This window comes from Ovis canadensis, chromosome 12, assembly GCF_042477335.2.
Source record: "Ovis canadensis isolate MfBH-ARS-UI-01 breed Bighorn chromosome 12, ARS-UI_OviCan_v2, whole genome shotgun sequence".
Lineage (NCBI taxonomy): Eukaryota > Metazoa > Chordata > Mammalia > Artiodactyla > Bovidae > Ovis > Ovis canadensis.
Genome location: NC_091256.1, coordinates 24,787,238 through 24,802,159, shown reverse-complemented (window position 1 = coordinate 24,802,159; position 14,922 = coordinate 24,787,238). Strand labels below are relative to the sequence as shown.

The 14,922-nt window shown below is 37.5% G+C and overlaps 1 non-coding gene across 1 annotated transcript; it reads right to left on the bottom strand.

Annotated features, from left to right (window-relative positions):
- Window positions 1–11,560: 11,560 nt before the first annotated feature.
- On the bottom strand, window positions 11,561–11,632 carry TRNAS-GGA (transfer RNA serine (anticodon GGA)). The gene has a single exon. It is a non-coding gene; the product is annotated as a tRNA-Ser (tRNA).
- Between the last annotated feature and the right edge of the window lie 3,290 nt (window positions 11,633–14,922).

Genomic DNA, 14,922 nt, shown 5'->3' with positions numbered 1-14,922 from the left:
AGAAAGTAGGAAAACCACTAGACCATTCAGGAATGACCTAAAACAAATCCCTTATGATTATACAGTAGAAGTGAGAAATAGATTTAAGGGACTAGATCTGATAGACAGAGTGCCTGATGAGCTATAGATGGAGGTTTGTGCCATTGTACAGGAGACAGGGAGCAAGACAATTCCCAAGAAAAAGAAGTGCAAAAAAGCAAAATGGCTGTCTGAGGAGGCCTTACAAATAGCTGTGAAAAGAAGAGAAGCCAAAAGCAAAGGAGAAAAGGAAAGACATACTCATTTGAATGCAGAGTTCCAAAGAATAGCAAAGAGAGATAAGAAAGCCTTCCTCAGTGATCAGGGCAAAGAAATAGAGGAAAACAATAGAATGGGAAAGACTAGAGATATCTTCAAGAAACTTAGAGATACCAAGGGAACATTTCCTGCAAAGATGGACTCAATAAAGGACAGAAATGGTATGGACCTAACAGAAGCAGAAGATATTAAGAAGAGGCAAGAATACACAGAAGAACTTTACAGAAAAGATCTTCATGACCAAGAAAATCACGATAGTGTGATCACTCACCTAGAGCCAGACATCCTGGAATGTGAAGTCAAGTGGGCCTTAGGAAGTGTCACTATGAACAAAGCTAGTGGAGATGATGGAATTCCAATGGAGCTATTTCAAATCCTGAAAGATGATGCTGTGAAAGTGCTGCACTCAATATGCCAGCAACTTTGGAAAACTCAGCAGTGGTCACAGGTCTGGAAAAGTTCAGTTTTCATTCCAATCCCTAAGATAGGCAATGCCAAAGAATGCTCAAACTAACACACAATTGCACTCATCTCACACACTAGCAAAGTAATGCTCAAAATTCTCCAAGTCAGTCTTTAGCAATATGTGAACCATGAACTTGCAGATGTTCAAGCTGGTTTTAGAGAAGGCAGAGGAACTAGAGATCAAATTTCCAACATCTGTTGGATCATTGCAAAAGCAAGAGAGTTCCAGAAAAAATCAATATATGATTTATTGACTATGCCAAAGCCTTTGACTGTGTGAATCACCACAAACTATGGAAAATTCTTCAAGAGATGGGAATACCAGACCACCTGACCTGCCTCTTGATATATCTGTATGCAGATCAGGAAGGAACAGTTAGATCTGGACGTGAAAAAATGGACTGGTTCCAAACAGGGAAAGGAGTAGATAAAGGCTGTATATTGTCCCCCTGCTTATTTAACTTATATGCAGAGTACATCATGAGAAACGCTGGGCTGGAAGAAACACAAGCTGGAATCAAGATTGCTGGGAGAAATATCAATAACCTCAGATAGGCAGATAGCACCAACCTTATGGCAGAAAGTGAAGAGGAACTAAAAAGCCTCTTGATGAAAGTGAAAGTGGAGAGTGAAAAAGTTGGCTTAATCCTCAACATTCAGAAAACTAAGTTTATGGCATCCGCTTCCATCACTTCATGGCAAATAGATGGAGAAACAGTGGAAGCAGTGAGAGACGTTATTTTGGGGGGGCTCCAAAATAATTGCAGGTGGTGACTGCAGCCATGAAATAAAAAAATGCTTACCCCTTGGTAGGAAATTTTGACCAACCTAGACAGCATATTAAAAAGCAGAGACATTACTTTGTCAACAAAGGTCCGTCTAGTCAAGTCTATGGTTTTTCCAGTAGTCATGTATGGATGTGAGAGTTGGACTATAAAGAAAGCTGAGTGCTGAAGAATTGATGCTTTTCAACTGTAGTTTGGAGAAGACTCTTGAGAGTCCCTTGGACTGCAAGGAGATCCAACCAGTCCATCCTAAAGGAAATCAGTTCATTGGAAGGACTGATGTTGAAGCTGAAACTCCAATACCTTGGCCAAGAGCTGACTCATTTGAAAAGACCCTGATACTGGGAAAGATTGAGGGCAGGAGGAGAAGGGGGTAACAGAGGATGAGATGGTTGGATGACTTTACCAACTCAATGGATATGAGTTTGGGTAACATCCAGGAGTTGGTGATGGACAGGGAGGTCTGGCATGCTTCAGTCCATGGGTTGGCAAACAGTTGGACATGACTGTGTGACTGAACTGAACTGAATTATAAATAAATGAAAATATTCCATATTGTGTATTCTGAATGGAAGATTAACAATGTGAAAATTGAATAATTAAACTCTCATGAAATAATCATGATAGCATCTATCTTGAAGACTGCAAAATATGGATTTATAATGCATATTTGGGGGCTGTCATAGGTATTTGTTTTTTTGTTCAGTTGCTAAGTCATGTGTGACTCTTTTGCTGTTCCTTGGACCTTTGCCCTCCAGGCTCCTCTCTCCATGGGACTTCCTAGGCAAGAATTCTGAGTCAGTACCCATTTCCTTCTCCAGGAGATCTTCCCAACCCAGTGATCAAACCCACATCTCCTGAACTGGCCGTGGATTCTTTACCACTAGTCCGCCAGAGAAACCCAAAAGACTGTTTCAGTTCCGTTAAGTTCAGTCACTCAGTCGTGTCTGATCTTTGTGACCCCATGAATTGCAGCATGCCAGGCCTCCCTGTCCATCACCAACTCCCGGATTTTACTCAAACTCATATCCATTGAGTTGGTGATGCCATCCAGTTATCTCATCCTCTGTTGTCCCTTCTCCTCCTGCCCTCAATCCCTCCCAGCATCAGAGCCTTTTCCAATGAGTCAACTCTTTGCATCCTGTGGCCAAAATATTGGAGTTTCAGCTTTAGCATCATTCCTTCCAAAGAACACCCAGGACTGACCTCCTTTAGAATGGACTGGTTGGATCTCCTTGCAGTCCGAGGTATTCTCAAGAGTCTTCTCCAACATCACAGTTCAAAAGCATCAGTTCTTCAGTGCTCAGCTTTCTTCACAGTCCTTTTGACCGGCCTCTAAATCTAAGATATTTCACATCACTTATATTCCAGGAAAACAAACAAAAATAACAGAATGTTTAATTTTAAAGACACAATCCTAAACCCAAAGGGAAAAGATACAACAAATGGTAAAATTTTCTAGGTATATGAACACAAAGCATAGCAAAAAGGGATACTCTAAATTCATTCATACACAATGAAAATACAGGATTAGATATACACACAATCATGCACACACGTAAGTGAATTAAGTCTGATGAGGAGAGGAAATAAAGAACAAGTACGTGACCAATGTTATAATCTAGATCTGCATACACATAAGCAAGAAAAATGAAAACTGATGTTGATAGTAGCATATTTAAGTTGAAGCAACTTAAACTGCTAAATATAAGCAACAAAGAAATGGATAAAGAGGTATGGTATGTGCCTGTGTGTGTGTGTATGCATGTTTGCATGCCAAGTGTTTCAGTCGTGTCCACTCTTTGCAACCCTATGGACTGCAACCCACCAGACTCCGCTGTCCATGGGATTCTCCAGGCAGGAATACTGGAGTGGGTGGCCATTTCCTTCTCCAGGGTATCTTTCTGATCTAGGAATTGAACCCACATCTCTTGTGGCTTCTGAATTGCAAGCAGATTCTTTACCACTGAGCCACCAGGGAAGCCCATGTGTGTGTATATGTGTGTATGTATGTATGAACATATACACATCATACATATGTATGTACATATACATATATATTATATGTACATATATATACATATATATATATATACATGAATACTGGATTACTCCTCATTCATAAAAAAAGAAGGAAATATTGCCAGCTGCAGCCACATAGATAAACATGTAGAAGGAGAAGGCAATGGCACCCCACTCCAGTACTCTTGCCTGGAAAATCCCATGGACAGGGGAGCCTGGTAGGCTGCAGTCCATGGGGTCGCTAAGAGTCAGACACGACTGAGTGACTTCACTTTCACTTTTCACTTTCATGCATTGGAGAAGGAAATGGAAAGCCACTCCAATGTTCTTGCCTGGAGAATCCCAGGGACAGGTGAGCCTGGTGGGTTGCCATCTCTGGGGTCGCACAGAGTCGGACACGACTGAATTGACTTAGCAGCAGCAACAGCCACATAGATAAACATGTAGGGTATTATGCTAAGTGAAGTGAGGCACAGAAAGACAAATACTCAATGATAACACTTACATATGGAATCTACACAATACAACTAACCAGTGAATATAACAAGAAAAAGAAGCAGACTCAGATACAAAGAAGAAGCTAGTGGTTACCAGTGAGGACCAGCAGCAGGGAAGGGTCAATAGTGAGTCTTGGAGTGTGAAGTTCAGTTCAGTTCACTTCAATTCCGTCGCTCAGTCGTGTCCGACTCTTTGCGACCCCATGAATCACAGCACGCCAGGCCTCCCTGTCCATCACCAAATCCTGGAGTTCACTCAGACTGGCGTCCATAAAGTCAGTGATGCCATCCAGCCATCTCATCCTCAGTCATCCCCTTCTCCTCCTGCCCCCAATCCCTCCCAGCATCAGAGTCTTTTCCAATGAGTCAACTCTTCGCATGAGGTGGCCAAAGTACTGGAGTTTCAGCTTTAGCATCATTCCTTCCAAAAAATTTCAGGGCTGATCTCCTTCAGAATGGACTGGTTGGATCTCCTTGGAGTCCAAGGGATTCTCAAGAGTTTTCTCCAACACCACAGTTCAAACACATCAATTCTTCGGCGCTCAGCCTTCTTCACAGTCCAACTCTCACATCCATACATGACTAATGGAAAAACCATAGCCTTGACTAGACAGACCTTAGTCGGAGTGTGAAAGGTACAAACAATTGGGTGTAAGACAGCCTACAAGAATGTATTGTACAACATCGGGACAAAGCCAGTATTTTATAAAAACTCTAAATGGGCTGTAAACTTCAAAAAATTTACTATATATATATAAATAGTATATATATATAAAACTAGAAGAAGAAAGCAAAAGAAACCAATATGCTGTCAAGGAACCTGACATTTGAACCAAGATATAGAGACTTTTACATCTAGGCAAGATGGTTTCAAAAGGCTCCAAGTTAAAAAGAGTTAGTACATAATATTTATTGAGAACCTCAAAAAAGTTTCATATATGAACTACTGCTTCACATATATAATAACACTTCTTAAAACTGGATTAGGAGAGAGGGAATGCAGCATAAATTAAGCAAACCTGTCAGCAAAAGGAAAAGCATTGATGATACTGATGTTAAAAAACAAACCTATAAAGGCCTAAAACCAAAGGAAGCTAGAGTCTGGGAATGTGTTACTCTAGGGAAATAATCTTCATAACCATCAAATTCGCTAAAAAAGACACACACACCACACAAAAAAATCTTGTATGTTGCATGTTAGGCTTCTGGTCTGCAGACAGACCTGTATCTGCTGCAAACTCCCGCAATGCAAAAAAAGAATGAGGCGGGCATTACAAAAGAACAAAATAAAAAGAAGAATGAAAAAGGGAGTGTTTTTGGAAGATGTGACCAAATCCTCACCCAAATAAGAAAGATAAAGAGCAGTAGCAATAATGCTATGATATTTGACAACCAAGTTAGGAAAATTCCAAAAATTGCAAACCTCACTTTTGAGTTAAGTCACTGTATCCTTTACCTATATTAAAGGAAATTTTGCCCTTTAACTGTTGGAAATTTTGTATTAACAATCAAAGTACATATGTCAGTCATGGAATGCCAATTGGAATGATCATAACATACAGAATTCCTATTTTTCAATTCCACTCTCTGTGTTTAAAGGTTGTTTTAATACCTTTAACAGTCCTAAATATAAATACATTCAGGAAAGCAGGAGGAGGCAGAAATAAGTAAAATGAGTCCGGAGGAGGGAAATAAAGAGAAGTAGGCACAATAGTGAACTAGAGAATGTATATGCTGCTTCTGCTGCTGCTGCTAAGTCACTTCACCCGTGTCCGACTTTATGCGACCCCATAGACAGCAGCCTACCAGGCTCCGCTGTCCCTTGGATTCTCCAGGCAAGAGTACTGGAGTGGGTTCCCATTGCCTTCTCCAAGAGAATGCACGCTCTATATGAAAGTATTCGAGTTAATTCTAGTTTTAGTTTTTTTAAGAAATCTCCATACTGTTCTCCATAGTAACTGTATCAATTTACACTCCCATCAACAGTGTAAATTGTTTCCCTTTTCTCCACACTCTTTCCAGCACTTTTTGTTTATAGATTTTGTCTTATGATGGCCATTCTGACTAGAGTAAGATGATACCTTATTGTAATTTTGATTTGTATTTCTCTAATAATTAGTGATATTGAGCATCTTTTCATGTATTTGTTTGCCATCTGTATGTCTTTGGAAAAATGTCTATTTAGGTCTTCCACCCATTTTTTATTGGATTGTTTTCTTTTTATACTGTGCTTCATGATCTGTTTGTATATTTTGGACATTAGTCCCTTGTTAGTTACTTCATTTGCATTATTTTCTCCCATTCTTAGTGCTGTCTGTCTTTTTGTCTTGTTTATGATTTCCTTTGCTGTGCAAAAACTTTTAAGTTTAATTAGGTCCGATTTGCTTATTTTTGTTTTCATTTCATTACTCTAAAAATATCTTACTGCCATTGATGTCAAAGAGTATTCTGCCTAAGTTTTCCTCTAAAAGTTTAAGAGTGTCTGGACTTTTCCAACAATCCCATTCCTGGCATATACATAGAGGAAACCATAATTTAAAAAGATACATGCACACCAATGTTCATTGCAGCACTGTTCGCAATAGCCAGGGCAAGCAAGCCATCTAAATGGCCATCAATAGAGAAATGGATAAAGAAAAGTGGTACCTATATACAGTGGAATATTACTCAGCCATGAAAAGAATGGGATTGTGTAATTTGTGGAGATGTGGATGGATCTGGAGACTGTCATACAAAGTGAAGTCAGAAAGAGAAGAACAAATCATATATATACAAAATAGAGGAGATATGTGTACATGTCTAGCTAATTCACTTTGCTGTTCAACAGAAATTGGCACAGCAGTCTAAAAGAACTAAACTCCAATAAAAAATATTCAAGTTTAAACCTGTGCAGATGCTTTAAATTAAAAAAAAAAGGCTTTGAACCCCACACTGTAAATCCTAAACACATTTTACATTTTATTGTAAATACGTATGATGACTTTGTTCTTACATGTTAAAAAAAGCTGTGAGAGCAGTGAGGATGGTAGGATGGAAGGGATGGAGAAGCTTAAGGGTGTATCCACATCAAGAACATCATTCAGGATAATCTAGGAGAGGGGCCAAGCTGAATATGGGATTAGTGAATGTTAAAAGCTCTTGAATATTACAAAAGAGGTCAAACTGTATCCTGAAGACATATCATGTCATTCATCAATTTTAAGCTTTCGAGAATGACAGGAATGTATTAATATACCTGAAAGACTGCTGTGGTAACAATATGCTGAGTGAATTGCAAATCAAATCCATGTATTGCTATCTCTGACTAAAAATCACAGGATCTGATGAATGACTCACCCAAGGGCAGGAAGCTGAAACAGTTTGGATAGAATCAGGATTCAAACACCAGTTCCTTGACTCCACATACTGTCATGCCTAATAAAACACAACTTTTCCTTTATAATAGTTCATTTAAACATCTGCAAATTGAAAATACAGGTATTATATTCATGGAAAAAATCTGGACCAGCATAGTTTAAACATATGTTGTTCAAAAATCAACTGTATTTGAGTGAATACAAGTTTATCTTGACTCAAATAAAGGTGATGAAGAAAAGTGAATGACGTGTTTATATTTATTTAAAATGACTAAATTGGTTGTACTCATTTGTCAAATACTCCATTCAATCAATCTTTATTTACAGCCTGTTATCTTCTAACTTCTATTCAAGATACTGGTAATAATCAAATAAATAAAACAAATTAATATCATTTCTTCATTAAAATTATATACTAATAGAAAAGCAGATACTAAAAATAAATGGTATTTCATGCATTTACATGTAGTAGCAAGGTCAAAGCACAGAGATCAGACAATAAGAGTGGGGCCTTTGAAAATCTAAAATTTGAGAAGAAACTTAAATGAAATGTGATGTGTGTGTGTTAGTCTCTTAGTCATGTCCAACTCTTTGCAACCCCATAGATAGTAGCCTGCCATGCTCTTTTGTCCATGGAATTCTCCAGGCAAGAATATTGGAGTGTGTTGCCATTTAAAGTAAGACCATGTTTTTATTCAAAAACCTGGGGCAAAATATCCCAAGCAGAAGTTGCTATTAATGAAAATATTTTGAGGCAGGAAATAGCTTGTCATACTTAAGAAATAGGAAGAAAGCAGAAGTGGCTGGAATAGAGTATGCAGTAGTTTACTTGCTAAGTCAGGTCCAACTCTGTGCAACCCCATATACTGTATCTAACCCACCAGGCTCCAATGTCCATGGGATTTTCCAGGCAAGAATATTGGAATGAGTTGTCATCCCCTCCTCCAGGGGATCTTTCCAACCCAGGGATCAAACCATCGTCTCTTGCAGCAGGTGAGTTCTTTACCACTGAGCTATCAGGGAAGCCCTGGAGTACATAGTAGAGAGATTGGGACCAAAAGAAAAAAAAAAGATATTGAAATAATGGGTTAGGATGAAACAAGAGGTGTTTTGGAGGTCATGGGGACCATGTATGTTTTACACTGTGTGACAGGAAGTCAGTGGACTAAAGGAGTAACCTGATCTGTCTCTGGTGTGGAGGATAGAACTTAGGATCAGGAATAAAACTGCAAGAAAGTATTACTCAGCCATTAAAAAGAATACAATTGAATCAGTTCTAATGAGGTGGATAAAACTGGAGCCGATTATACAGAGTGAAGTAAGCCAGAAAGAAAAACACCAATACTGTATACTAACACATACATGTGGAATTTAGAAAGATGATAATGATAACCCTGTATGCGAGACAGCAAAAGAGACACAGATGTATAGAACAGTCTTTTGGACCCTGTGGGAGAGGGAGAGGGTGGGATGATTTGGGAGAATGGCATTGAAACATGTATAATATCATGTAAGAAATGAATCGCCAGTCTAAGTTCGATTCAGGATACAGGGTGCTTGGAGCTGGTGCACTGGATGACCCAGAGGGATGGTACTGGGAGGGAGGTGGGAGGGGGTTCAGGATTGGGAACTCATGTACACCCATGGCGGATTCATGTTGATGTATGGCAAAACCAATACAGTATTTTAAAGTAAAATAAAGTAAAATTTAAAAAAATAAATAAAAATAAAAACATTAAAAAAAAAAAAAAGAACTACAAGAAAGGAGACTTTGATAGCATGATGGTCTAGGTGGTAGCAGTACCGATGGTAAGTAGTAGCCAAATTTGGGACATAAGTTGAAATTTAAGCTGCCAGGACTACCATAAGGTAGGGAAGAGGAACGTGAAAAAGGGGATACATTGATTCCTAGATTTCTACTGTCATTTTTTAAAATCCTTTTTTTAAAAACTGTACTCACTGTATGATTGATAGCTTTATTATGCAATTTTGTAAAACAAGACAAGGATAGTATTGTGGTGAAAAACACTTTCAGTCTTAGATGAATTGACAGGGGCTATACATTTGAGAATTATCTATATGTAGGTGGTTTTAAAGCCATGGGTAACCTAGGAGCATTGCCTTGAGTACAATGCTACAAACTAAACTCTAGACACTCCCACATTTTGAAACAATGAAGAAGATCCAGAAAGAAACAGTTGAAAGCACTGACCAGTAAAATAGGGGGATGATCAGAAGAGTGGTGTCCTGAAACCAAGTGAAGTAAATTTTCAAAAGTGATAAGGTAATTTGATAACTCAAATCTAGAAAAAAATGTTAATTAACTCCAAGACTTAAAATCAACTAATGTATCTACAAAGTGCAAATAGTTGTTGATCATCAATAAGTGGAAATCATAAACCAGGGAAGGGATAAACCCTGAAAGAATGGGAAAAAGGAAAAGGAAACATTACATACAGAAACAGTTTTGAGTCTTTGATATACTGCAGAGAAGATAAGTGGTCCAGGAGGTAAAGGGATATATGAAATTTAGAGATTGGATTATTAAAGAAAACAGTTTTGTTACTTTATATGTGTTATCCATTGATTTATCAGCAGAGAGGGGCTGTGAAAAATAAAAACTGCTTAATGACGGACTATTGTATCAATCACTTAGTGAAAACATTTGTAAATTAAAAGAAGAGTGATAATGAAGACAACATCTAAGAGAGTATGTGTAGTTTTTGAGAATACTTTTTTCAGAAATTTTTGGACCTTTATCTTCGTGTTTTACAAGTAAAGAGCTTCAGTTATTACTGAGATGTTGAACGTTACTTCAAATATTATTTTTTTAAAACATAAGATGTAAATTAATAAAATATTTTGCTGAGATGGATTTTAAAATTTGATTGCATGTCTTATTCAAAATTAATTTATATTTTACTGCATGTTAGAGTTTTCCTAAAGTGAATTTATCACTGTCCTCAAATTTATAAGGAAGGCAGTCATTTTATGAAATGGTGAATATATCAAATCCATTTTAACTAATGAATCAATTAGTCTAAAACTTAATACTGAAAGTTTTTATGTTTAGAAAACCTTCCCTTTAAAAGATAATAAATATACTCCCAGATATGTTAGGGAACTGCATATTTCAAATCTCCTAACATAATCAAGAGGAGAATTTGAATCAATTATCTATTAGACAGCAAAATGCTACTCTCTGACTTATACCTAAGAGTATGTTTATAACTGAGTACGATAAACTGCAGTGAAAGCAGGCTTCCCTGGTAGCTCAGTTGGTAAAGAATCTGCCTGCAGTACAGGAGAACTGGTTTGATTCCTGGGTGGGGAAGATCCTCTGGAGAAGGGATAGGCTACCCACTCCAGTATTCTTGGGCTTCCCTGGTTCCTCAGCTGGTACAGAATCCTCCTGCAGTTTGGGAGACCTGGGCTTGATTCCTGGGCTGAGAAGATCCCTTGGGGAATGGAAAGGCTGCACACTCCAGTATTCTGGCCTGGAGAATTCCATGGACTGTATAGTCCCTGGGGTCGCCAAGAGTCAGATGCAACTGAGTGACTTTCACTTTCCCTTTCCATTTCCGGGATCTAGATTCCACATGCTGCAACTAAGAGGTTTGAATGGCACTAAGAGTTCACATGCTGCAACTAAAAGATTCTGCATCTTCAGTGGAGATTGAAGATCCTGTGTGTCATAGCTAAGAACCAGCACAGCCAAATAAATAAATACATACTTAAAAAAAATAAACTAGCCATGTTTCAAATATGAGAAAAAACATTCAACATCCTAATTATTACAGAGAAATGCAAATCAAGACTACAATTAGGTACCACTTCACACATGTCAAAATAGCCATCGTTAAAAAATCTACCAATAACAAATACTAGAAGGGGTATGGAGAAAAGGAAGCCCTCCTGCAGTATTGGTGGGAATGTAAATTGGTGCAGCCACTATGGAGAACAGGAAGAATGCTCCCCAAAACACGCTAAAAATAGATATGCCATGAGTGATTGAAGTCGCTCAGTTGTGTCCGACTCTTTGCGACCCCATGGACTGTACCCTACCAGGCTCCTCCATCCATGGGATTCTCCAGGCAAGAGTACTGGAGTGGGTTGCCATTTCCTTCCCCAGGGGATCTTCCCCACCCAGGGATCGAACCCAGGTCTCCTGCATTCCAGGCAGATGCTTTAACCTCTGAGCCACCAGGGAAGCCCTATATAAGATATGCCATATAATACAGCAATTCCATTCTTGGTCATATATGCAAAGACTATAATTCCAAACTATAATTCAAAACTATACATGTACCCCAATGTTCACTACAGCACTGTTTACAGTAGGTAAAACATGGAAACAACCTAATGTCGATCGATAGATGAATGGATAAAGAATATGCAATTCATACACACAGACATAGAAAATAGAACTGACTTGTTATGGTGGGGCCAAAGGGGTGGGGGAGGAATAGGGTGGAGGATTAGAATTAGCAGATGTAAGCTATTACATATAGAATAGATGATACTGCATAGAACAGGAAGCTATATTCAATACACTGTAATACACCATAATGGAAAATATTTTTTAAAACAATGTGTATATATATATATATATATATATATATGAATGAATCACTTTGTTGTATACCAGAAACTCATACAACATTGTAAAGAAACTGTCCTGTAATTTAAAAAATAGAAAGAAGAGGGAAGTCAGGGGACTACAGTCAAGGGAATGCTAAAGAGTCTTGGTCAATATTTTTTCATTAATATTTTCTTTGATCTTTCTATGTCATTCTGTATTGAATTCTGTATAATTTCTTTAGCTGTCTCTTACACAATGCACATTTCTTTTTAGTGTGTGCAGCCTCCTGGTTTATGTATTCACGTAACATGTGATATCAAACATTACATTATTTTTCTCATTTTTATTCAGTAGATAATCCTTGTGTATCTACTTTAAATAAGTTAAGACTAGTTGCTCTATAATCTATATCTGAACATTTTAATATCTGCAGTCCTTGGGAGTTAACCATGTTAATACCTCAACTGATTCTTTCTTAACGTGGTTCCTAACACCCATATGGCAATCTTTGACTCAAGCTCAGTATTTGATCTTCATCAATATCATATATTGAGAAAGAGTTTTTATTCCCAAGACAACCTCTTCCATTTCTTCTGGTAATGGTAGACTGACTCACTGTTCTGAAATCTGGATCAAATAAGTCAACTTTTTAATATTTGCTTGTTTTTGGAGGAACGGCAGGGTTTTTATTGTTTTCTCTCAATGTACTTAGCTTATTAAAATGACAGAAAGGTAAATCCTGTCATTTTTCTGCAACCCTTTTTAATTAGATGATTTATCATAAAGCTTTACTGAACGCATTCTTGTTAAACTCGTCATTTACGTCTTTGTTATATCCAAAGCCAATATGTAGTTAGCTTAGTTGAGCCACTAATAATATTTGATAAAGTATATCATTCCCTTTTCCTGAAAGATGCATGTGTGTGTGTGTGTGTGTCCATGTATAAATGCAGAAAGAGAAAGAGAGAGAATGCGGGTGGGCTGGGAGGAGTGACTTTTGGGACACTACATACTCTCTTTAACTCATTTTTCCTAATTCATCGGCTTCCCCTTATCTTTCTTGCTTATGTTTTATCGTTCCTTATCTCTTTGTACTTCAAATGTTACAATCACCCAAGGCACAATTCTCAGAATTCTCTGCTTTAAATAATCTCCCCTTCCTGTATGATTTATTTATTTTTCTTCAGATGCAGGGATTAAGGATATCATCAATAGACTGAAAATTTCCAACTTTTATTTTTAGTCTGAAATCTAAAATTCCCTGAATGGTAGCCTGGATCTGCAATACCCTATTTAATATACCCATTTAGATACACAGCAGGCATCTCAAAATTAGCTTGTCTACATAAATGTCCTTATGGAGGAACCAACAATCTACTTACCTAACTTCTTTTTCTACCTGATTAATATGTAGTCACATCTGTACTCTATTCTTAAGGCAGCCACAGGGATGTTTGAAATACCTGTCTGGTTTCATTATTCCTTTATTCAATACAGTCCTTTCAGTTGCTATAAAGGCCAACTTGATGTGTTACCCACTTCCTGCTGACCTCATCCTTTACTACCCTGCTATTGGTTTATTCCATATCTGTAATGCTGAACTTCCTGATGCTCTCAAAGCCCATCAACTGTGCTTCAGCCTCAGACATTGTCACTAACCGTTCTGTAATCTGGAGTTACTCCTCCAGATGGACACACACAAGTTGCTTCCCACATTCCTTCAGGTTTATGCTAAAAAGTCACTTGACACTGAAGCCTGGAGGGGTTTCCCAGGTGGTGCTGGTGGTAATGAATCCACCTGCCAATGTAGGAGAAGCAGGAAATGAATGTATAGTCCCTGGGTTTGGGAAGATCCCCTGGTAGAGAGCATGGGAGCCCAGTTCAGTATTCTTGCCTGGAGAATTCCATGGATAGAGGAGCCTGGCAAGCTACAGTGCATGGAGATGCCAAGAGTTGGACATGATTGACTTGGACACACACACAACTTACCCTGTATTTAAAAGAGAATGCTCATATGAGTGCAGGTACACACATACAAAACACGCAGACACAGAGAACCCAATAATGCATGCCCTACACCTTCCAATGTGTGTTTCTAGTTCACTAAGATTTTTATAAAAAGGAGCAGGATTTTTTTTTTGTCTTTTTTTAATCTCAAATTTTTCTTCATGAAGTATAAACTATGTTACTTAATAGGTGCTCAATGAATACATTTTTGAAATTGTTTGCAAATCACATGCCAAAAAACAGAAGTAAACTCTCTATATAGTAATTAGGCAAAACTGAATGCATGGAAATGAACAGAAACATTAGGAAACATAATACAAAACTCAGAACGCTGGATACCTGCAGAAAACACATTGTCGTAGAGTATAATTTCTGCCAACTTTTTACATGCTTGTTTAGTTGGAATGTGTTATAGGTGAAAAGTAAAAATAAAATGAAAAATATGTAAATTATTTACACCTATTTGAAGAAACTTGCAAAATGAAATAAGGGAAAATTTGAAACAATAATCACCTGTAATAACATTACTCACAAATACCTCTTATTAGTCTCTTTTCTGTCCATCTTTTCAGTTTAACTAATTTTCCTCATTCCTATATATATGTTTCCATGTCTATCATCATAGATAATAGGGTTTTTAATGGCCTTATATTATTATAAGTGTACTCTCACGCTTTTAATCTTAGATAAAATTCTGGATATTTTCACCCTTGTCAAATTATTACTTATCTAAAAAATAAATTTTAACCTGTTTTACATAAATATTTACTCACATGGCTTTTATTTTTCTTTAGTGTATATTTCCTAAAGTGATATTTTAACTACCACAGAAAATATGTTATTGATAATGCTTATAATCATTGTATGTATTGTTCCCACTGGCAGTCCCATTTCATTGCATGTTTTTCAGT